This window comes from Streptopelia decaocto (assembly GCF_964273445.1).
Source record: "Streptopelia decaocto genome assembly, chromosome: 11".
Taxonomy (NCBI): Eukaryota; Metazoa; Chordata; class Aves; order Columbiformes; family Columbidae; genus Streptopelia; species Streptopelia decaocto.
In genome coordinates, this window is record NC_138666.1 from 8,531,697 (window position 1) to 8,545,766 (window position 14,070).

Here is a 14,070-nt window from a genome sequence, read left to right on the forward strand (position 1 = left end):
ATTTTTGCAGGTTGTTGGATAATTCCTGCAATCTGCTGACTGCCTCCAGCTTTGTGAAAGTTTAGAGAATCTGAATCACCTAGTACACTGAAAACTCTAAGTGCAAATAAATAGGACAATAAGGTAGTTACATGTTATACTTTCAACTACACTTTTTTTCATTGAAGTAACACAGATTCTGACTGCTCTTATAAAAGACCTCTATGTTTCACACCACCTGCTTCTGTAGCTCAGCCTGGGATACCAGAGAAAAAAAGAAAAGCAGCCTAGATGTGCTGTAAATCAGCATCACTCTTAAAAGCCGTAGACTTAATTCAACTTACCATAGCTGAGCATGAGGCTGTAAGCACTTCCACGTGGCTGCAGTACATTCACTGTCATTCTCTCCCTTCTTCAGGTGATTCGGAAATGTGAGAAAGTTAATCAGAAAGCTGAAAAGAAAGATCAACCTTTCTTTTACCACCAACCATGATCAATGCTTCAGGCTTCACAAGCTTTGCGGGACTCTGATCCCTGCAACCTGTTGACAAGAATTGCAAACCCTGACACAAACATGAGCCTTTGTATTTCTGTTCTTATCTATAATCCTACCACTGCATGCTGTAGTTTCATACATACATTGATCTTCCTAAAAATACCGACCACAGACTCTCTGAAACAGCTACACCAAATGTTCCCAAACATCCACATTTCTAAAAGGGAGGGAATTTCATAATACCTTCCAAGATTGCCAAGGTGGCTGATTCTAGGTGGGAATGTGGAAGAAAAGGGACACAATTATCAATGCATGCTGTTTCCAACAGAGAGAAGAGGGGCCACTAATGGGTTTCTGATACAGGGAAAATCCCAACCTGTAAACCACTATTAAATTGTTGCATTCCTACACATGGGAGAGAACATACTCCAATTACAGCTGCAAGGAGGTGCTGAACCTGCTCCTTAAGGGCACATTTGAGAGACAAGCTGGCACAGTCGTGGCAATTTGCTTGCTCAACTCTGGCTAAGAAGCAGCACTGAGAACTGACAATGTTTATGTGATTCTCTCATTTTATCCAGAGAGCAAGAGCAACCAGCCAAATAGTCTTGGAGCACCCTGAACATAACAAGACAGCAATAGCACGCATTTCTCCTAACGGCTTTTCTGTTGAATAATCAAGCTTATATTAGCTTTGGAAGTTTTCCTCATCCAAGATGTGGTGGGCAAGTTCAGTAGCTTTGAAGCTGAAGACTCTGTGCAGAGCTTAACCCTGTCACAATTTAGGCATGGGAATTGTCCCAAGGAACCATATGTGCGTGGCTGGGTCGCATGTGACAGCAGGGGAGCAGCTCTAAAGGAATATTAGTAGAGGTTTTTCCTCAGGAAACCTGTGGGTTTGCCAATAAGAAATGGCTCCAGTTTCCACAGATAGACTTTGCTCTTTCCCTTCATTCATGCCTTTAGTGCTGCACAGGGGAAATCCATTTTTTATTCATAGGCTTCAAGAGGATCAGTAAACACGCTGTGCCATGGCAGACAGTTTTTAAGCCAGCACTCCCCAGCTGTGACCTGCACATCTGGGGAGTCAAGTGTATCTTTGTAACATTGCACTGGCCTCCCTCCCAACACAGTCACTCGATTTACTTTCACTGACTGAAGAAAAACACTGAAGAAGCATCTTAACATATGCACCAAATGTCCAGATGAGTGGAACTGAACATACAGGAACACTGCTCTGGATTGAATCCTGATCTGCCCTGGATGCTCTCCCAGAGGTCCTCACCCCTTCTCTCTGACAGCCATCTAGTGGTGCCTGCATATGCAGCAAGATAAAGGAGCAGATAACTCACCACTCAGACAGGTGGGTCCTCTCCCCTTAGAACTAGAAGCTGGTGTATGAGGACAGAATATATACTCTAAACGTATGGAACTTTATTTGCCATTATCCTATTAAAAAGTACTTTGCATTTCTATACATTAGACATCACCACAATGCTGTTTGTGGTTTTTACAGTTGTCAACTGCACTCTTCAATAAGGTGATGGGTTAGTAGAACAAAAATTGGTGCAAGAGCCTCCTCCTTCCTGCAGCCAGGCCTCTTTTCCTCTCTAGGGGGAAACCAAGCATGGGGTGCTCCCTGTCTTCTTCCTGCACTGCTGCCCAATGGACAATTGCTCCAAGACATAGACAAGGTATACAAATGGTTCAATCACAGGCACTGAAGATCCCCTCTAGCCTCTCCCAAAGTCTCGCCAAAAGGTTTTCATTATGAAACACACACAACAGCGATTCTTGCAGTTGCCTTTATCTGCTGCCTCCTCCTCCTCAGTGGTCCTCTTATCTAGCCCCACCCTCCCTTCACTTTCATGCAATTAAAAGCTGACAGACTGCCTTTGGAGACCAAGCTCCTTGCTACAATAATTTCCAGTCAACTGAAGGGAATTCCTGCCCACTGTAACAAATCCAACCTGAGCTTTTCTAGTTTCTTCCTCAGTTACCAACTGCATCCTTTTGTATTCTAAACACTCAAATTTACACCACCTGCCCACAACCACCTAGAGACATTTGTCAGGCTTTTGTCTTCACATATCCCCTTCTGCAATCTCCTTTTACCTGAATATTGGTCTGCATTGCACCCAGCAGAAGCAAGGAGAGCTAGAACAAATCTACAAGATACTTTGCATGAGAAAGAAACAGAAACCCCTGTAATGCTGAGCACACTTCTAAGCTCAGTAGACCATTGCACTCATTCCTAACTACAGACATAATTCACTAGGCTTGAAACTTTACAGGTGCTGCATTGCCTTGAGGCTCTGAGAACTGTGAAATTAACAGTAAAATATCTTGGGTAGCTTAGCATAAAGGCAAGAAGATTGCAAGTTAAGTTTTATTCAGGTTTACCTAGAGGGCAGGAATGTATTCCAATGTAAGGGAAGAAAAAAAGGGAAAAGAAAAAGTTTAAAGAGTCAGCACAAGTATTCAGAGTCAGGTACAACTATTGCAAATAGTACAAGCAATCCAAAGAAAACCAACTGCCTCTAGTGTTTGCCTTTAGCTGTACACATAGGGGTTAGTTTATAGTATTACAGATAGATTGACACAGTTCATGCCCCTTGCCAAAAGCATGACTTGACCGCAGAACACAGTAACTAGTCAAACTACTAATTCCTACTAGAAAGAAATGCTGTACGTAGGATTCTGGTCAGCTACAAAGATAAAGATATTGACATAGCATACTGGACTTCAAGCTTGCTTTTCCTCTACCTTCAATACATCCAAATCCCAGCTTAAGTAAACCCCTCAGCTTATCACAGCAGAGATGCCTTGCAGAGAAATTGCATGCAATGCTTTCCTCAACCACTCAGAAAGGAAACAAGAAACACAGCAACCAATAAATAATGCAAGAGAAACTAGTCCTAACTTTGACAAAAAAATCCCCCCTTATTTCCTCCAGCCTGGATTCTCTCCAGAAAAGCAGATACCTTTCCTTCTCACTGCAGCATGCTGACCACCCAGCCCTCTGAACTTTCCACAAGACCCAAACAACTGCTGTTCCCAGCAATTTATAGTGATCCCCAGCTGGCCCTCATACCCCAGCCTGACTAATTAACACTGAGATGTTTTTTTCACCTGCTGAGCTTCTAAGTCTCTTTGTGAAGTCCTGCAAGCAACCAAAAGGAAGAAGAAAAAGGGAAAAGCTTTAGCTGGTGTTCATCCAAACACATATCTTTACCTGGAAGATAATATCCTTAGGGAGGAAAAATGACACAATAAGTCTTCCAGGACATAGTGCAGCACAAGAATGCCGTGTTATGCACTTTCTGAGAAATTTGCTTTCAGCTTTTTTTGCCCCTATTAAAAAAGGCACAGGTTTTGTCGTGGACTTTATAGCAGTGGCATCAATCCCAGAGAGGTCTCGGGACCAGTCCTGCTTCACAATGAATTCGCACCACAATCAGCGAATCAACTCGATTGCTGATGTGTACCTTTCCAGAATGAAAGCTCCACCTAATAGCTCAAAAGCTACCTGGAAGCTCCTGGTGAAACAAATTATTAATACTTCTTTTTTTTTAATGTATCAGAGCAAGTGGATGAAATTATAGAACTATTAAAAATCACATTAGTATTTTGTCATTTGCAAGTGCAAATACAACGTGTGCAAGCAGAGAGAAAAACAAACAAATGGTTCCCTCTCCCTCTGAAACTTGACAAGGTGGGTGGGAAGAAAACATCACAAAATTAGTTGATCGTTAGACATCAGCCTTTTCTCTGCAGATAAATCTCCTGTTGAAATTAAACACAAGTAAACTAGATTAAAAAATATAACCAAAAAAACAAAAGATAATTCAAGCTAGTAATGTAAGAGCAAGAGGAAAATAGGGAATATTGAAAACTAATTCACATATTTATATTGGCAAAAGATTAAATGCCATGTTCAAAAGATTTAAATTATTTCATCATGGTTTTATATATAGACATTATATTTTTACACCGGATAGTGTGATATCAAATGCTATTTGAAGTACAGCATAAAATTATTAAAACAATTACTCCTGAACACAGCAGTTATTACTGTACCATGTTACATGGAGAAGCATCTACAAACACGGTTCCATTGAACTGGAAGCACAGAAAAATGGTTTTGATCATCCAGTCTGGCCTATAGACCTTTCCTTTGCATTAAGCCACTGAAATGACCAAATCCAAGTTGGACACAGAGTTATTCATCACTCATTGTCTGTAGATCCAGTGATGTTGTACCCTGAGTGTGTTACCTGTAGAAAGAATTAAGATGCTTGTGCAAAAGAGCTCCCAGTCCATGCAAAAGGTAAAGGAGAGTGATTTATTATGAACATTTCCCATGTGTCTTTGTGGTTCCACATTTTTATCTAATGTTCTTAGTTTCAGCCACCTATTTTTAAAGCATCTCAGAAGGATGTACTATTGAGTCAGTGGGAAGATCTGAGGGAGGCAAATTAAAAAGAGATAAATGAAGCACAGTGGACAAGGTGAAGAAGGCAAGTCCATTGTGCTGGAACCTGCACAATGTAGGAGAGCTGCCTCGCTGCCATAAGAGCACATTTTGAAATGTGGCTTTAATTGTAGACCTACAGCTTGTCAGCACCAGCTCTCACTGATTTTCACTGTTCTACTGACTTGTCCAGCCTGCATTTTGTGTGGCACGTACCTGACAATAAAATGTGACCATTTCCCCTCCCACACGACAGCGGTAAATACGCAGTCAGACTAACGGGACAAGCAGCATGTTCATTAGTATGGTTTAATAAGTAGATTTTCCCTACTTCAAGAACAGTGCAAAATAATTAATTATGTTACTGAAAACACGTGAAGATTCAAATCCTGGGAAAGCACCACATAGGATTTTCACAAATTCCACCCGAAAACCAAAGCTGACACCTGACTTCAAGCTACAAAGCTCAATCCTGACCCAACTCTCTGCCCCTGATATATTAATGTACAGAAAAAGCCCCTCAGGTGTTTAAAAATCACATCCCAAGCAGCTTCACGTGTACATCTCAGTTGGAACAGACACGTTGCTGTTGGCCTTGTAGTTTTCAGACTTAAAGTTATGTTTTAGACACTTTGTAAGATTGCTGCTGTGGAACCTGGGGCCTTGGGAAGAGTTTTTTAATGAAGAAAATGAGCAGAAAGTGGTAGACTAGGAATACATATCTTTTGAACAAGCATAATACTGCTGAACTGTCTTTAAGATAAACTGTTGACATGATGTTTTCATCTCCAACTGTCCTTTCTTTTTCAACAAAATATATTTTCCTCATATCAACAAAAAATATTAATGGCATTTTTCAGATTTTCTTTCAGTGTATAGATTTTTCTTTCTTTTTACCAAATAGCTGGTTTTCTTCCCAAGACAATTAAAACTGCTGATTTATGTGAAGCTAGAACAGATCTTTAGATATAAACACCGCCTGTAATTAACAGGTTTTCCTTTCTTACTTGTTTACTGATGAAGGGGGAGGGTGGACCTTCAGTTTGCTGTAAGAGAATATAAAATGCAACCTGGTAAGAACTGACTGTCTATGATAAGGGTGCCTCAAGTAACTGAGAATACTGTGATTTAAGACGTTGAGGAGAAAAAAAAAAATCCCACTTCATTTTTTTCCTGTAACAGCAGAAATTTTAACACAAGCTCTTAGCTGGCATCAGTAAAACATGAATTGTTTCTTAGGCTGAATTATCACTACATGTTTCATAAGGATTAACTGGCATGTTGTTATTAGTCAGTGATTCAGTATGCCAGAAGATTGGAAGATTAAACAAAAGCTAATCTCTAGAAAACTAGGACAAAATCCTTTGTTTCTTTTTCAGGAAAAAGAATTCACAGCTTGCAGGTTCTCAGGAGCTGGCTTCCCCCTGGCTGTCATGGTAAAACAAAGTTTTTCACAACAACAATTCTTTCCCATCCACCTCTCCCAGAGGGATGAATGCATCTTCCAACAACTGGGTATTACAGAACATCAGGGACCAGGAAGCACCACTGTTGTTCTTCTTTTTTTTGACAGCTTAGCACTAATAATAATGAATTTTTCTATACATCAGGCAGCTGTTTTGTTGCAGTTGCAGTTTTGTTGCAGTTTGACACAATTGGAAAAGGCTGGCACATCAGATTGCTGTGAAGTTTGAGGAGGTTTTCAGCAAACCAGTGATAAACAAGATGCTGTGAAAGGTGTTTATGGGTATTTTAATGAAAATTGTTGGCAGATTCAACATTTATTTTAACTTGAATGCACAATATAAAGCACACTTCAAGTTCTTGTCACTGACTTATCAGGTGTAGGATCCATCTTCTAAGAGAATAACGAGATCAGTTCAACTCATTGTGTTCTATCAAAAATCCCTCACTACAAAGGATATTGTTGCTTTCACATAACTGAGAATGCTGCCAATGTTTAATTATTCTCAAAAAAGAGTAACAATCTGAGTTCTGGATGTAAAACCTGAAATGAAATTATTCCAATCTATAACCAATACCTTTTTATTATTTTCTTGTGTTTCCATGGTGGTCTGTAAATCTAATCCAAAGCAGATGCATGTTCAAGTCTCAGCTTTTCGGAGTCCCTAAATATACAAAGTACTTTTGACATATTGATGGAAAAGCATATATCCAGTTCTTGACTAAGCAGCAATGTCACATTCTTCAAGAGAACAATGAAGCAGGTAAATGTTCATTTATCCTGATAGTTAAATAATGTTATTTTTTTATATAGGAACAATGGTGAATTTAGAGCCAATCTCCTAATACAGTTCTATACCAGGTTTGCCTTTTATACTCAGGCATTGGATTCGCAGCAGCACCTCTCACCAAGTTCTCTACTGGAATTATCAGTGGTACTCAGGACTCCCCAAAACAGATAAAAGATCACAAGGATAGATCCAGTTCTTGGTAACATACGACATAAATAGAGAGTATTCCTACAGAATACTTAAGATTTGCAAAGGTGCCTTAAGTTCTGGATGTTTTTAAGAGATTTTCAGTATTTAAGAGACTTTTGACAGGTCAAAAAAATCCAGGAATTTAGCACTCAGGTGGAAAATTATGAAAATGGCCTAAAATGGCCTTTGAAATGTCCAAATATCTTCAGTAGATCTGGAAAATATTTAAGATCATGCTGTATGACAGAGAAAATGCCACATATTAAGTAGATCTCTTGTATGGTTCTATCAAATATTTTCCTGCAGTGGAAGAAATTTCCCATCCAGGTACGTGAGATTGGCCAGGAACAGCAAAGCACAAATATTGCAGTTCCTGGGAGGATTTATCCAGGGGAGAGTGAAGCTTTAAAACATTTGCAATTCATACCCGAATGATCTCTTTCTCTCCTCCAGGCTCTCTCCACAGTCATTTCTGCTTCAAGTCCCAATTAAACAGATGCAGCTGCTAAAATTAGTTATCTTAATGGTGATGCTTCGGTTCATGCCTTTCCTTGGGCTCAAAGGCACCTCGGTGGCAGTGACTGATGGCTGGAAAGGTCACCGGTCCTGCCCATCTGCTCCAGGGTCAGATCCTTCCCGTGGCAAGGGCTGGACCCAGCAGCTGGTTGTGGGCACTTTTTGCCTTCAAGGACGTTCTGACATGGATGTGTTGATCAGCCAAGAACTTGGCAGCAGCAGGACTGGGGTCTTCTGTCTACCTGGCATACCTCCTTCAGTTGGACTACGTAGGAAAACATAAAAATCAACTTTGATTTCCTGAATTAATTAATATCTTTCGTCAGTCTTGCAGCACAAAAGTGTCTATCCTTTCTGAAAAAAGATGGAAAGAAGAACTTATCAGACGTTTCTGTTTGCAAACAGCCATTTTGGAGGATTAATAGCTCCTGTAGCCTCAATAAAATGGCATAGGGTTGGTTTTGGTTTTTGGTTGGTTGGTTTTGCTGGTGGTGGTTTTTGTTTTTTCCTCCACTGGAAAATAACTTTCCTAACAGACCCAGAATCAGAAGGCAGAAGTTCTATTCAGAATTTCACATGCATCATTTTAATTTCAGTGAATGTTCCACTTCAAAGGTATGAACAGCATCATTTCCAGGGTGTTGTGACCAAAATGCACCTGCATATATTCGACAGGGAGTGCCCAGAGTCATTGCACACACAACTTATCTCAAAAACCACACAGTCAGAAATTCTGATTCACGTTCACAGGTATGTACTCCCAAAACACCCTGTGTGCAGTGATCCAAGGAAATATCCATCATATTCTCAGCTGATATAAACCCATATAACTCCACTGAAATAAATAAAACCACCTTCTAACTGATTCAGCTAATAATTTCCTAAGCAAACTGTATGATGTTGCCTCTGTGCAGCTCATTTCTAAGGGACAGGAAGGTGACACATGATGTCTCATTTTTAACAGACTACAAAATGAACCCTAAGCACCTATTGAAGTTATTAAACAGTGATGACTTACATTTCATCAGCTGACCTCAGATTCTGCAGTTTAGGTAAGGTTACCTGCCTCCTCGGTGACTTCAATTTTCATTGAATAACCATTTTGGTTGACACTGATTCCATCACATATTATAATTCTAGGCTCACCATTCAGTTGAAGAAGCTGAAAAATTGACTATTCACATCAAGGCTTAGGGAGTGATGTTACAAAGTGTTTTGTTAACTAAACACATCAAGACTTAGAGTTATGGTGACAGTTCTTAGTTTTCCTGAGGCAGTTGGAAATTAAAAGAATGCAGAATCTGGACACATTTATGATCTTTTTACTAAACATGAATTAGCATGCAAAATCATTTCTACATGCTGATTTGTAGCTACCTGAAGATTCAGGCTTGAAAAATAGGGATAATTCTTAAAGTGTCTTTCAGGGACATACTAAGTGTTCTTTTTCAAATCAGCTTGTTGCCCCATACACTAACAGTTCCTTGGTGGGCAGTTTTTTACCCTGAACACATTGCTAATTTGTAATCTACTTTCTTATCTCCATACAGTTAAATGCCATTTCTGCTTACATCCAAAATTGTAGTGACTGCTTGGGATCTTAAATCTCACAGCAGGACAGGTGTCCATCAGGAATGCCTAATACAGCCTGGAAAACAGGAAAATATGGGCAAAAACCAACCCCACAAACCAAGCACAACCTTACACAAGTGGGAGCTTTTAGAGTAGATCTGACCAGTGAGAGAAATCCCACCAAAATGCCATAAACACATGGAAGGAAATGGTAGAGTTGGAGAATGTCTTGCCCGGTGCTCCCATTTAGGTAGGGAACTGGGGTCCCAAATTATCACCATTTCCACCAGTACTTCATATTCTTGGTATCAGAAAGGCTGAACTCCTGTTTATGGCTGTTACTGAGGGTGAGGTGCATTAATAAGGCTCAGAGTGAAAGGGCATTAGAAATCAGGAAACCTGACTTTTATTCTTTGCATTTGTCAGGTGTCCTCACATCTCATGTGCTCAGTCTAACTAAAGGGACATAGAAAGAATTACAGTTCCCTAGTTGTGAATGATTGATTACTGTCTCTGATTTCTAATTTTGCCTGAGTAAATATTTCAGGTTTTGGTCTTGAGGTTGTAAAATAAATCATAATATAATTATACCTTGCCAGTGTTTCAGAGGAAAAAAGTGTATGAATTTATTATTTCTGATAAGTAGTTTTATAATAACAGAAGCCTGAGGTTTACCAGCAAGACAAACCAATTAACTTATTTTATCTGTGCATTTCATTCCAGATTAAAATGGCTAAAATCAGAATTTAAGATTGACCCACTTCCTTCTGGAAGATAGGCAGGTTTGTGCTTAGAGACACAAGGACCATGCAGCTGTTGGAAAGGCAGCTTATTTCAAGCTATCAAATATATCAAGCCAAACAGTGGGCGCTGAAGCATTGTATCTACTGTCAATGGATATAAATTGCTCTATTTTACATAATGAAAGTGCAATTTGTAAAGCCAGTGTTTGGAACTCAAGATAGTGAATTTATCTTGTAAACTACCTGATTTTTGGCTGTCAAGTGAAAATCCTGTCTTGAGAGGATGGAAGTCAAAGGCTGAGATTTACTGCAATTCCAGAGCAAGACTGATGTGACAGATCGGACATAAACTGTGTGTCAGAAGAGAAGAACACTTCATGGTATGTGATAATTTTGTATGTTTGTAGTTGGGTGTAACTTCCTTGTAACCTCACCACTGTCTCACTCTCTGCCTGCCTCTTCCTTTCCTTTTCTCAGCCACAGAGATAATAACTCTCCTTCAGTGCATAAACAGGAGTTGGCCTCAGCATGCAGAAGCAGAAAAGTGCAATTTGGAAAGGTTGAATTAGCTCAAACGCTCATGATTTACCCAAGCAAAAGCATGAAGACTTGATCCTGAATTCATCCTCAGGTGCAAGAGGCACTGACACTTCTCTTGGACAGTTGCTTACCCACCCTGTTGCTAGAAAAACTGGGCCGTGATCAACAGCCGTGACAGATAATAAACCTGCTATTTGAGTTAACGCATCCTCACTCAGCCAGAACAGGACTCTGCTTGGCTGTAATCGTGACCCGGACCCATAACAGCACTTAACGTCACCTAATTTACTGTAATAAACGGAGTACATCAGTGCATTCCTGATTATTTCTATTATGAGAGTATAAAAGGCAGAAACCTGAAAAAGCTAAATGACACATCTTATTGCTATTTGAATGGTAATCATTCTGCTGCCTGTTTGCCCAGCAGGCAGGGTGAGTCACTCAGGGCACAGAGTGCCAAGCTTTTAATGTATTTCTTTTCTCTAACCCATTTAATCAAGCGACACTTCATCTGGGAGACATTCACGTTACATCTGGAGTATTATCAAAAAGCAAAGGTAACCACAGCCTGAAGAAGCTGGAGGCTGTGCTTGTTCTGGGCAGCAGGTAGTCCCTCAATATGGATTACTTTCAGCCTTCTAGTCTTTTATTTATTTTTTCTTTCTTTTGAGAAGTTCTGAATTATCTACCAATATATATTTTTTTAGCAATGGAAACTCATTTTAACCACTCTGCTTCCTGACCTCATTGTAATTGTGGCATTCAAGAATGAGAAGGTCTCAAATTACATTTAACCCATCAAGAGACAGTCTGGGAAATTCTATGTTTTAAACATCAGATTGCAACCTGAGCCATACATTCAGAACAAGGGACTGTACTAACTAGTTAAAAATGTATATGCTTAAGAATAAACTTTCACAAAAGTAAAGGAAAAAGAAAAAAATCCCCCACAATACTAATCTTGAGTGCAATGAACTACGTACTCGTGTACTGAGAGATTCAAATTTACTCACAGTGGGTTGAAAACAGAACCTAAGAAGGACATTGATGGAGTAGAGGCATTGTGACAAGCCTGAGTTTCTCTCTAAACGCCTAATTCACTGTAGTGTACTCCGAAAAACTTCTACACATCCCAAGCTTTTAAAACTAGAATGATCTCTGAATCCAGTGATTGGCCTCCATATTCAAGTGATTCCCCAAATAACAATTCAGGTCTCACTTGTTTGCTTCAAAACTTTCTGTTTTGCCAAAGACTGCCAAGTTCAGAGCAGCAGCAATGATGTGGGGATTGTCATCATCTAAACCATGAACAGATTTGCTCAGGTGCTGGTCAGGCTGCTACAGTCATTCTGGATTAGAAGCCTGCTATGAATCACCATGGATATCTAGTAAATTAATTTAAAGTTCTATGGAACGTATCTACACAGATCTAAAGCTAAGTCGGGACTGATGTGTGAGTGGGTTTAACCTGAGTTTAAATTAAACAAAAAACAAAGGTAAACGACATGGCATTTGAATGCACAGTAATGCCAAGAAATACAAGTTTACTACATGGAAGAAAAACTTTAGAACAAAATCTTGTATTAAAAAGCTACTGGCTATTCGAGGATATTAGAAAAAAGATTTAATACAAGCCGCTGCTAGGTAATGTAATTTTGTAGAAAAGCCACTGTGAATTAAAAGAGTTCATATAGTGGTCAATGGTAGATTAAAATAATGAAATTTTGACCCCGCAAGATATTTTAAAGCATATGATTGGGATATGGCAATCACATTATCTGGTTCATTGTCTGACATTATGGAGGAAAGTAGCTAAGAATATTTCAGAGAGTGAATTAGATGCTGTGAATAAAGACCTTGATGGCTGTGAAAAAAAGGCCAGGCTGTGGAAATCCACCCCTTAGTCTTTGCAGCAAGTCAGAATGCTGAAAATTACATAGCTGTGGTGACACTGAAACTCTTATATGCATGGAAGGATAGATGAAGATCCCTAATGATTGCCTTAATGATTTCCTGAGAACTTGACATTATATAAAAGCACTGGAAAAGCCACAAGGATGAGGATTATCTCTTTAGCAACAACCATCAATAAAAGCATGTAAAATAAATACGAAATGCTAGATCCTAAAAGCAATCAAACATTCAGAAGTCTCATTTTCCCTTATGGGAACTATTAACATAATAAAAAAATTAGAAATGGCATTATACAAAAGGAATTTTGCAAACATGCCCGCTACAGAGACCAATCCTATAGACTGTGGAGGATTCCCAAGTTGAGACACAGATTTCTCCCTCCCCAGATCAGTGTTCAGGAACATTCTGGTGACAAAAAGGTTTCATGCTAGATAAATCTGAAGCCCAAAATACTCAGCACAAATTTTGCTGATGAATGAAGGCTCTTTCTACAGAATATCACATTGAAGAGAAAGATTTTGTCCCAAACTGATGACTTTATTGCCACTGAAAGCAGCTTTTTTAATAACAAGACGGAGTTTTTATGACAACAGGTTTCTGGATCACAACCCCAGCTACTCAGGTCTAGAGGAAAATGACTTCTCTTCTAATTCCTTCTTTACACTCAGTGTTTATGAGAGAAAACAGAACCATGATTCAAATACTGAGAAAAGGGAATTTCATGGCAACCAGCAGAACTCTGTATACCTACTTGAAATCTGGGACACCATCTCATCCTTCTGGTTTTTCTTGCTTTGTTAGTGAAGCACCAATGCCAACTCTACCACACGAGTCACCTCCATTTAGCTTTGTATTTCAGATAAGACTTATCACCTCATTTGCACATCTGTGCCCGGCATTGACAAAATATCTTCCTTTCCAATGCACACACAAAGTCTGCAGCGAGCAGCATTGATCATTCTATTATCACTCTGTTATGCTTAATTTCCTCTTCATCTTTCAAGTCAAACTCCATCTCCGACTACATCGATAGCAGTGGCAACACACAGATTGATTTCCCCGGCCTCTGGCACGCTGGCGTATGGTGTAAAATTGCTTTTGTGTTACCCCAGCACCACTGAGCTCTCCTAAAACATTCAAAGAAGCAAATTAACAAATGCATCGTGATCTTTAAGCGCTCCGATATGACTTTGTAACAAGCAATTAAGTGATGTAGCCGGACAGTTTGACAAAGCACTAGAAACCTCTGCCAAGAGGGGGACTCTGCTGCAAAAATAAACCAATCTCAGCTCCTGGCCTCGGGCAGGGCTCAGGGTTTTGCCCCTTTCCTGGTCATCATGCAACACACTGCAGTACGGGAAAGCAGGGACAGTCATTCAGCGATCTCCACTC